Raw genomic sequence first — 10,047 nt, 5'->3', positions numbered from 1 at the left:
ACTCACCTCAGCCTCCCAAAGGCGCAGGATTACAGGCTGAGCCACCGAGCCCAGCTAATTTTTTGATTTATTGTAGAGATGAGGTCTCGCCAAGTTACCCAGATGGGTCTCGAACCCATCATCTCAGCCTCCCAAAGTGCGGGATTACAGGCTGAGCCACCGAGCCAGACAGAAAACAGTTTTAAGTGTTATGGTGATTAGGCCTTCAAAAGAGTCATCCAGTCTTGTCATCCTCAGGACAAAAGAGAAAAAGTAACTGGCTCAGAGTAAGCACAGATCTTAACTTAGGACAGTGGTGGAGAAAGGTTGAGAATCCCTGCTGTTATTACTGCTGTTTTGCTGCTTTTTACTTTCTTTTCCTTTTCCCAGTCCTATCTCTCTTGGTGCTGCCTGCCTGCCTGCCTGTCTTCCTCCCTTCCTCCCTCCCTCTCTGCCTCCCACCCTGAGTCTCACTCTGTGCTCTGTTGCCCAGGCTGCAGTGCTGTGGCATGATCACGGCTCACTATAGCCTCAACCTCCTGGGCTTACATGATCCTTACACCTCAGGCTTCCAAGTAGCTGGTACTACAGGCATGCACTACTACACCCAGTTACTTTTTTATTTTTATTTTTTGTAGAGACGAAGTCTCACTATATTGCCTAGGCTGGTCTTGAACTCCTGGGCTCAAGCAGTGTGCTACCTCAGCCTCCCAAAGTGCTAGGATTACAGGTGTGAGCCACCACGCCTGGCCTGTTTGTTTCTTTCTAATCTTCTTGAACTCTGGGACTTCTAGTATGAGAAGTTTGGTTGCTGGGACAAGTGAATATTTAATGATGATAGTTCTGAGTTCAAGGGTGGTCAAGGAGCCAGGATGGTATGGGTAGATTAGAGTATATTGGCTTGAAGATTTGGTACTTTTAGTTGTATTATTTGTGTGCATCTTATAATCTTAACATCCTTCCAGAAGAATATGCATGCTATTTGTGTATTTTAATATACAAGTTATGCTAACCCAGTATTTATGACTGGGAAATGCAAATAAATACTCAGATCAATAATCAGATCAAGTGTATAAGTAAATAAGAGGAGATAAAGACTTATGTGTGTATTTGCTAGACCTTTTTTTTTTTTGAGTCGGACTCTCACTCTGTCACCTAGACTGGAGTGCAGTGGCCGCTCCCGGCCACCGCAGCCTTGACCTGCTGGGCTCTGGTGATCCTTCTGCCTCAGCCTTCTGAGTAGCCGGAATTACAGGCGCGCACTACCACACCCGGCTAATTTTTGATTTATTGTAGAGATGAGGTTTTTATATATGATTGTTTAATAGATGTTGGTTAATTGATTAAATAAGCATGAGAGTTTGTTGTTACCAGAGGTAGTTTTCTGTTTTCCATTCTTTTTCTTTTTTTTGAGTCAGAGTCTCACTCTGTTGCTCAGGCTGGAGTGTAGTGTCATGGTCATGGACACCGCAACTTCGACCTGCTGGGTTCAGGCGATCCTTCTACCTCAGCCTTCCGAGTAGGTGGAAGTATAGGTATGTGCCACCATGCCTGGCTAATTTTATAAATTTTTGTAGAGACAAGGTCTCGCCATTTTGCTGATCTTGAGCCTGTGAGCTCAGGCAGTCCTCCCGCCTCCCAAAGTGTTGGGATTACAGGTGTGAGCCACCACCACCCTCAGCCCTGTTTTTCAATTCCATGTTTTCCAAAAGGTATTACGCCTTTTATCAGGGTATTCTCTGATGCCTGAGAATTCCCAGATACTGTTAGCTTTGGATTTCCAGTTGGATATCTTTTTTTTAAAACTTTTTTTTCATCCTTGTTTTCTTGTTCAGTTTATATCCCTAGTTCTGACCTGAACACTGGAGGACAGAATCTCAGAGTGAAATGACACATATTGTGGAGCTTGATTTGTGTTTGCATTGCCAGCACAATGAAATATTTTTTATTTGAAAGCATTTAAGGTAGATAAAATATTTTTACCTGAAAGCATTTAAAAGGATGTGTTGGCAAGGCTTGATGACCCATACCTGTAATCTCAGTACTTTGGTAGGTTGAAGCAGAAAGATCATTTGGGGCTAGGAGTTTGAAACCAACCTGAACAACAGAGTGAGACCCCATCACTACCAAGGAAAAAAAATATGCTGAATGTGGTGGCATGTGCCTGTAAGTCCTAGCTACTTGACAGGCCGAGGGAGGAGGTTTGCTTGAGTATAGGAGTTTGAGGCTACAGTGAGCTATGATTGCACTACTGTACTTGAGCCTGACTAACAGAGCAAGATCCTATCTCCAAAAAATGAAAAAGAAAAATAGAAGGACATATGTAATACGTGTAATAAAATTTTCTTAAAATTCAAAGTGGGGCCAAAGAAGAAATAAAGGATAGGGTTAGAGGAGTCAGCAATAAGGGTTTTTCCAAGTTCTTTTTTTTTTTGAGTTGGAATCTCACCCTGTCACCCAGACTGGAGTACAGTGGCCGCTCCAGGCCATCGCAGCCTCGCCTGCTGGGCGCCGGCGATCCTTCCGCCTCAGCCTTCCGAGTAGCTGGAATTACAGGCATGTGCTACCACGCCCGGCTGATTTTTTGATTTATTGTAGAGGTGAGGTTTCGCCAGGTTGCCCAGGCAGGTCTTGAACCTGTGGGCTCAGGCAATCCACTCACCTCAGCCTCCCAAAGGCGTGGGATTACAGGCTGAGCCATCGAGCCTGGCTCAGTCACGCTTTATTTTCTAGAGTTAGCTGAGGATAGAGAGCATCTCTGATTATACTCACAAGAAACAGTAAGATTGGAGCAATACAAGTAATGGACGTCCTTTCAGTAGATATTACATATTGCTTTAGATTGAAAGGCTGCTAAAGGAAAATATCTAGCAGTTTGCCAAAGGAAAACAAAGGAGACTTTTAAATTAATTGATAAACCCTCAGTTGAAAACTCATATTTAAAGTCTAACTGGCCAAATATATATATGTGTTTTTTTACTTTGCCAGGAAACAGTGTTTATTCATGCCGGCACCGACTCAGCGGATTCGCATCTAAAGGCTGAGCCTGGCCAAATATTTTAAAAGTCATAAAGAGGCTGATCACAGTGGCTCACACTAGTAAGTTCACACTAGAGGCTCATCAGCACTTTGGGAGGTTTGGGCAGTGAGAAGATCATTTGAGGCCAGGAGTTTGAGACCAATTTATGCAACAATGTGAGACCCTGTCTCTCAAAAAAAAAAAATTACTGAGTATAGTGGCACATGCTTGTAGTTCTAGCAAATCAGGAGGCTGAGGCAAGAGGATCTAGATTGCAATTAACTATGATTGTGCCAGAGCAAGACTCTTTTTTTTTTTTGAGTTGGAGTCTCACTCTGTCGCCCAGACTGGAGTGCAGTGGCCGCTCCTGGCCACCGCAGCCTCGACCTGCTGGGCTCCGGCGATCCTTCCACCTCAGCCTTCCGAATAGCCGGAATTATAGGCATGTGTTACCATGCCCAGCTGATTTTTTTGATTTATTGTAGAGATGAGGTCTTGCTGCCCAGGCGGGTCTCGAACCCGCGGGCTCAGGCAATCTACTCACTTCAGCCTCCCAAAGGCACGGGATTACAGGCTGAGCCACCGAGTCTGGCTAGGACTCTTTTTTTTTTTAAATTGAAGTCTCACTCTGTCACCCAGGCTGGAGTGCAGTAGCATACTCACGGCTACTCCAGTGTCGACCTGCTGGGCTCCGGCAATCCTTCTGCCTCAGCCTTCCAAGTAGCTGGAACTATAGTTGCACACCACTGTGCCCGGCTAGTTTTTTATTTTATTGTAGGGACGAGGTCTTGCCAAGTTGCCCAGGGTGGTCTTGAATCTACGGGCTCAGGCAGTCCACTCATCTCGGCCTCCCAAGTGCTAGGATTATAGGCTGAGCCACTGAGCCTGGCCAAGACTCTGTCTCTTAAAAACAAAAAACGAAAGACAAAATGTGTTTATTTGTTGTTTTTCTCTATAGGGTAGCGTAGGACAAGAATATAAGAATATTTTGGGGATCATAAGGAATTAAAGATACTCAAGTTAAAATAATAAGACACATAATGCAAACAAACCTAATAAACACAGTTACCAAATCATCTTCCAATAAAACATACTAATTTATAGTTCTGGGAGCAGTGTATCGAGAGTGTACTACCCCCCCACTAGCCAACAGTGTATTAATTTTTATTTTATATTACATATCTTTTAATCTTTGCCAATCTGTAACAGATTAAAAATGTTTTATAATTACATTTTCTAATTTGTATTTCTCTATGGGTGTAGACTTGAACATTTTCCCATATTATAAAAAAGTAAAACTTGTTTAAATATTATTTGTTATTTAAAGATAAATTAAATAAAATTATTCAATTAAGCCGGGCTAAGTGACTCAGTCTGTAATTCCGTGCCTTGGGAGGCTGAGGTGAGTGGATTGCCTGAGCTCGCGGGTTCGAGACCTACGCGGCCAACTTGGCGAGACCTCATCTCTACAATAAATCAAAAAATTAGGCGGGCGTGGAAGTGCGCTTGTAGTTCCAGCTCCTTGGAAGGTTGAGGCGGAAGGATCGCCGGAGCCCAGCAGGTTGAGGCTGCAGTGGCCAGCAGCGGCCACTGCACTCTAGTCTGGGCGACCGAGTGAGACTCCAATTTAAAAAAAAAAAAAAAAAATTATTCAATCAAGGTTATACCATATTTACTTGATTTCTAAATTTAAATTTTTCCTAATATTCACGTATTTTAAATCTTTTGCTTTCACAGCATACTGATAATTCTGGAAAGCTTAAATCTGTCATGTTATTAAATGTTCGGCTGACCATTTAAATGTATTGTTATGGACAATATAAACTGTTTAAAAGCAGAGAGAATAATATAATGAACCACCATTTTCTCCAGTGCCTTTTCACCTTTATATAATTTTATCTTTATAGTTGACCCTTAAGCAATGTGGAAGTTAGGGATGCTGAGTTTCCCCTGCCCTCTGACTTACCCAGTCAAAAATTCATATATAACTGCTTTTTTTTTGAGATGTGGTCTCACTCTGTCTCCCAAGCTAGAGTACAGTGACCTGATCATGACTCACTGCAGACTTTAACTTGTGAGCTTAAGGGATCCTCTCACCTCAGCCTCCTAAGTAGCTGGAATTATAGGCATGTGCCACCATTCCTAGCTAATTTGAAAAGTTTTTTGTAGAAACAGGATCTTGCTACATTGCCCAGGCTGGTCTTGAACTCCTGACCTCAAGTGATTGTCTCGTCTTGGCCTCCCGAAGTGCTGGGAATACCAGCATGATCTACCACCTCTGGTCGTGTATAACTTTTGACCCTCCAAAAACTTAACTACTAATAGCTTACATACTGTTGACCAGAAGTCTTACCAATAACATAAACAATTGATTAATATATATTTTGTATGTTTCATGTATTATATACTGTGAGTATGTGTGTATGTTTGTTTATTTATTTTGAGTCAATCTAACTGTCTCCTAGACTGAAATGCAGTGGCATGATAATGACTCAGTGTATCCTTGAACTCATGGACTCAGGCAATCCTCCTTTCTCAGTTTCTTTTTTTTTTTTGAGTTGGAGTCTCACTCTGTCGCCCAGACTGGAGTGCAATGGCCGCTCCCGGCCACCGCAGCCTTGACCTGCTGGGCTCCGGCGATCCTTCTGGCTCGGCCTTCCAAGTAGCTGGAACTACAGGTGCGCGCTACCACACCTGGCTAATTCTTTTGATTTATTGTAGAGATGAGGTCTCGCCAAGTTGCCCAGGTGGGTCTCGAACCCACGGGCTCAGGGAATCCACTCACCTCGGCCTCCCAAAGTGCTGGGATTACAGGCTGAGCCACCGAGCCCGGCCCTTCCTCAGTTTCTTAAGTAGCTGGGACTATAGGTTCAAACCACTTTGCCCAGCTAATTTTTTGATTTTTTGGTAGAGATGAGGTCTTGCTATGTTGCCCAGGCTGATCTTGAACTCCTAGACTCAAACAGTCCTCCCATTTGGACCTTCCAAAGTACTGGGATTACAGTTATGAGCCAATGTGCCTGGCCATATAATGTAATTTTTTTTTTTTTTTTTTTGGGTGAGAAAGGATGTATTGAGAGGACAGGAAAGCTCCCACAGTGGGACGGGATCTGAGGGGGTTGCCCTATATACTATATCCTTACAATATTGTAAGTAAGAGAAGAAAACTGTTTTTAAGAAAATCATGCTGGGCTCTGTGACTCAGCCTGTAATCCCGTGCCTTTGGGAGGCTGAGGTGAGTGGATTGCCTAAGCCCGTGGGTTCGAGACCCGCCTGGGCAACTTGGCGAGACCTCATCTCTACAATAAATCAAAAACTAGCCGGGCGTGGTAGCGTGCGCCTGTAGTTCCAGCTACTTGGAAGGCTGAGGCGAAAGGATCACCGGAGCCCAGCAGGTCGAGGCTGCGGTGGCCGGCAGAGGCCACTGCACTCCAGTCTGGGTGACAGAATGAGACTACAACTCAATTAAAAAAAAAAAAAGAAAGAAAAGGAAAATCATAAGGAAGATAAAATGTATTTACTACTCATTAAGTGAAATTGGATCATCATAAAGGTCTTCATCCTTGCCATCTTCATGTTGAGTAGGCAAAAGAGGAGGAGGAAGAGAAGCTGGTCTTGCTGTCTCAGGGGTGGCAGATGTTGAAGGCAATCCTTATATAAGTTTAGACCTAATTTTAAACATGTTGTTTGTGGACCAACTCCATATATTTGCTGTGTATTTATTTCTTTTATTTTTTTGGAGTTGGAGTCTCACTTGTTGCCCAGGCTGGAGTGCAGTGGCATGCTCACGGCCACTACAGCCTCGACCTGCTGGGCTCAGACAATCCTTCCTCCTCAGCCTTCCAAGTAGCTGGAACTATAGGCGCATGCCACCGCACCTGGCTCATTTTTTGATTTATTGTAGTTCAGAGTGACGCCAGATCCTTATTGCTATATAGATTAGTCCTTCTTGTTAAAAAGGGTTATTCTGTCATTCATTCTTTATTTATTAGCTGGAATCCTTTTTTTCCCCCTCTCCTGGGCTCAAGCTATCCTTTTGCGCAGTTGGTATTACAGATGAGTACCACTGTGACTAGGTTAGCCATAATACTTTTGTGAAGAGAAACTTTATGCATAAACAATTGGAAAGTTAGAATAAAGTCTTGATTCTTTCTCTGTTAACAGATTCACTTGGCTTTTTATCTTCATTTGTAGATAAATCTAGCCACTCATTTTAATTTATTTAATGACCACTTTCAAATTATCTCTCACATTTCTAATGATAATTCCCTTCAGTCCTATTATCTGAATTGTTATAAACGAAGCAGTTTCTGCATGAATAGTGAGTAAGCTCTTGTGTAAGTAATTCTATAAGTGATATACTTCTGGGTATAGTTCTTTTGTTGTCAGAAACCTGTGAAAGAGTGATCCTTCTTTAAAAGGGAAGATATTTATATGTCTCTCCTTTTATGGTGCTAAAGAAGCATTGGGAGACTGTCAGCTGTAATAGGTTTTCTCTGATTTGTTAGTTAATAATCTCTCGTCCTGCCAGTTAAGTGGAAATTGCTTCGAATGTCTAACCTGTGCCTTTCTCGGAAGAGAAGGGGGATACTCAGTAAAATGAGATTTAAGCAAAAGTTTGGTGTATAAGGTTAAATCGATATAAAGTTACTAAAGATAGAGGTCCCTCTTTCTTATAAATACTATTTGTGTGTGTGTGTATGTGAGAGAGAGAGAGAGAGAAAGAGAGAGAAAGAGAAAGAAAGAAAGAAACAGGATTTTACTCTGTGGCCCAGGCTCGAGTGCAGTTGCACAATCCCTGCTCACTACAGGCTCAACCTCCTGGACTCAAGTGATCCCTCTATCTCAGCCTCCAGAGTAGCTGGGGTTATAGGCATGTGCTACCTTTCCTGGCTAATTTTTTAATTGTTTTGTAGAGATGAGGTCTCACTATGTTGTCCAGGCTGGTCTTGAACTCTTGGGATCAAGTGATCCTCCTGCCTGTGCCTCCCAAAGTAAATGCTATTTTTGTAGTAAATTATATTATCAATTACTCATTTTAATGCTTCATTGAACCCTTTACTTAATTTTTTTTTTTTGAGTCAGGGTACCAATGTTGCCCAGATTGGCATGTGCCATCATGTCTGACTAATTTTTTTTTTTTTTGTAGAGCTGTGGTCTTACTATGTTGCCCAGGCTGGCCTTTGCTTTATTTCCTAATTGCAATTACTTTAGGAAACATTTTAGTCCTGTCCTAGCACAGTAATAAAATACATATTTGTTCTCAGACATAAAAACTTAATTTATTGAGTAGTTTGCTGTATAAAGGCACTTGTTCTAGTAACCAGTTGTAAAAATTTGGCCCTTGTCCTTAAGGCATGTAATGAGATGTCTTACTAACGAGATGATTCTCTGATGGGGGTGTATCATTATTGTGCAAGGTGTGTATTATAAACATGACAGAAGACAAATAGCTTCATAGAGCAAGTGACTTGTGGACTGATACTAGAAGAGATAATGTCAAGTCCATTGAGTGGGTGGTAACATCCTAGAAAGACTACATATTTTAGAAAGAGATTGGAAGAGTTTGGAGCATCTCTAGGATGCAGAATATCCAAGTCAGAACTCTGAAGAAGAACTCCTAGAATCATTGAGAAGGGTAAGGAAAAATCTTGATATGAAATAGAAAGGGAAAAAGAAAATACTAAGATGATAGTGAAGTAGAAGATAAAAGAATTGAGATGGTGGTGGTAGAACTCTGTCAGGAACATCAGCAGGTGATGGAGGGATCTGAAGAATTGTTAAAATGAGCAAGTATTGTTGCCATTTAAAAAAATTTTAAATAGCATTTTCTAAATACCCTAGTCAACTACTCTTTTGTTAATCATCCATGGTATTTCTTGAGTATCTAAAGATCCTATACTCATCATTCTTGGAATCATTGGACAGACAGTTCCTAAAGAAATACTAAGTATTGGGCAGGTGTGGTGGCTCAAGCCTGTAATCCCAGCACTTTGGGAGGCCAAGCTGAGAGAGGATTGCCTGAGCCCATGGGTTTGAGAACAACCTGGGAAACTTGGGGAGATCTCATCCCTACAATAAACCAAAAAATTAGCTGGGCGTAGTAGCACATGCCTGTAGTTCCAGCTGCTTGGAAGACTGGGGCAGAAGAATCACCTGAGCCCAGCAGGTTGACGCTGGGAAGGCCGTGAATATGCCACTGCACTCTAGCCTGGGTGAAGGAGTGAGACTCCAACTCAAAAAAAAAAAAAAAAGAAAGAAACACTAGATATTTGGTATTATCTCTTTAATATATATGTATAAAAGCTCTGGTAGCTAGAATATTTTTCTTTCTTTCTTTTTTTTTTTTGAGTTGGAGTCTTATTCTGTCACCCAGACTGGAGTTCAGTGGCCTCTCCCAACCACCGCAGCCTCGACCTGCTGGGCTCCGGCGATCCTTCCGCCTCAACCTTCCAAGTAGCTGGAATTACAGGCGTATGCTACCACGCTCGGCTAATTTTTTGATTTATTGTAGAGATGAGGTCTCACCAAGTTGCCCAGGCGGGTCTCGAACCCGCAGGTATTTCTGAAAATTCTTTCACTTTATGGTCGTAAAAATGTCAGCCATTATCTGGGTGCAGTGGTTCTTGCCTATAATTCCAGTGCTTTGGGAGGCTGAGGTGGGAAAATTGCTTGAGACCAGGAGTTCAACAATAGCCTGGGCAACATAGTGAGACCCTTGTTTTACAGAAAGTTTAAAAAGTTTTCTGAATGTGGTAAAGCATACCTGAAGTCCCAGCTATTTGGGAGGCTGAGATAGGAGGGTCACTTGAGCCCAGGAGTTCGAGGTTTCAGCGAGCTATGGTTGTACCATTGCACTTCAGCCTGTGTGACAGAGTGAGAGTAATAAAAAAAAAGTTAGATCCTTGGAATTTGTGTCTAGTTGTGGCTAGGTTTGTGGGCAGCATAGGGAAACGAACAGTGGGAAGTTGATTGTGGTGCCAAGATGTTATTCCCTTTGTAACTTCTCAGGTGCCCACTCTTAACATTTTTTTTTTTTTTTTTTTTTT

At 42.2% G+C, this 10,047-nt stretch overlaps 1 protein-coding gene across 2 annotated transcripts in view; it reads left to right on the top strand.

Annotated features, from left to right (window-relative positions):
• Positions 1 to 10,047, top strand: part of SMARCC1 (SWI/SNF related, matrix associated, actin dependent regulator of chromatin subfamily c member 1) — a 212,187-nt gene that overhangs the window by 43,922 nt on the left and 158,218 nt on the right. The window lies entirely within an intron of this gene.

The sequence above is a fragment of the Carlito syrichta genome, unplaced genomic scaffold (assembly GCF_000164805.1).
Source record: "Carlito syrichta isolate Samal-C Ts95f unplaced genomic scaffold, Tarsius_syrichta-2.0.1 Scaffold314290, whole genome shotgun sequence".
Taxonomy (NCBI): Eukaryota; Metazoa; Chordata; class Mammalia; order Primates; family Tarsiidae; genus Carlito; species Carlito syrichta.
This window is presented reverse-complemented; position numbering and strand designations above follow the sequence as displayed.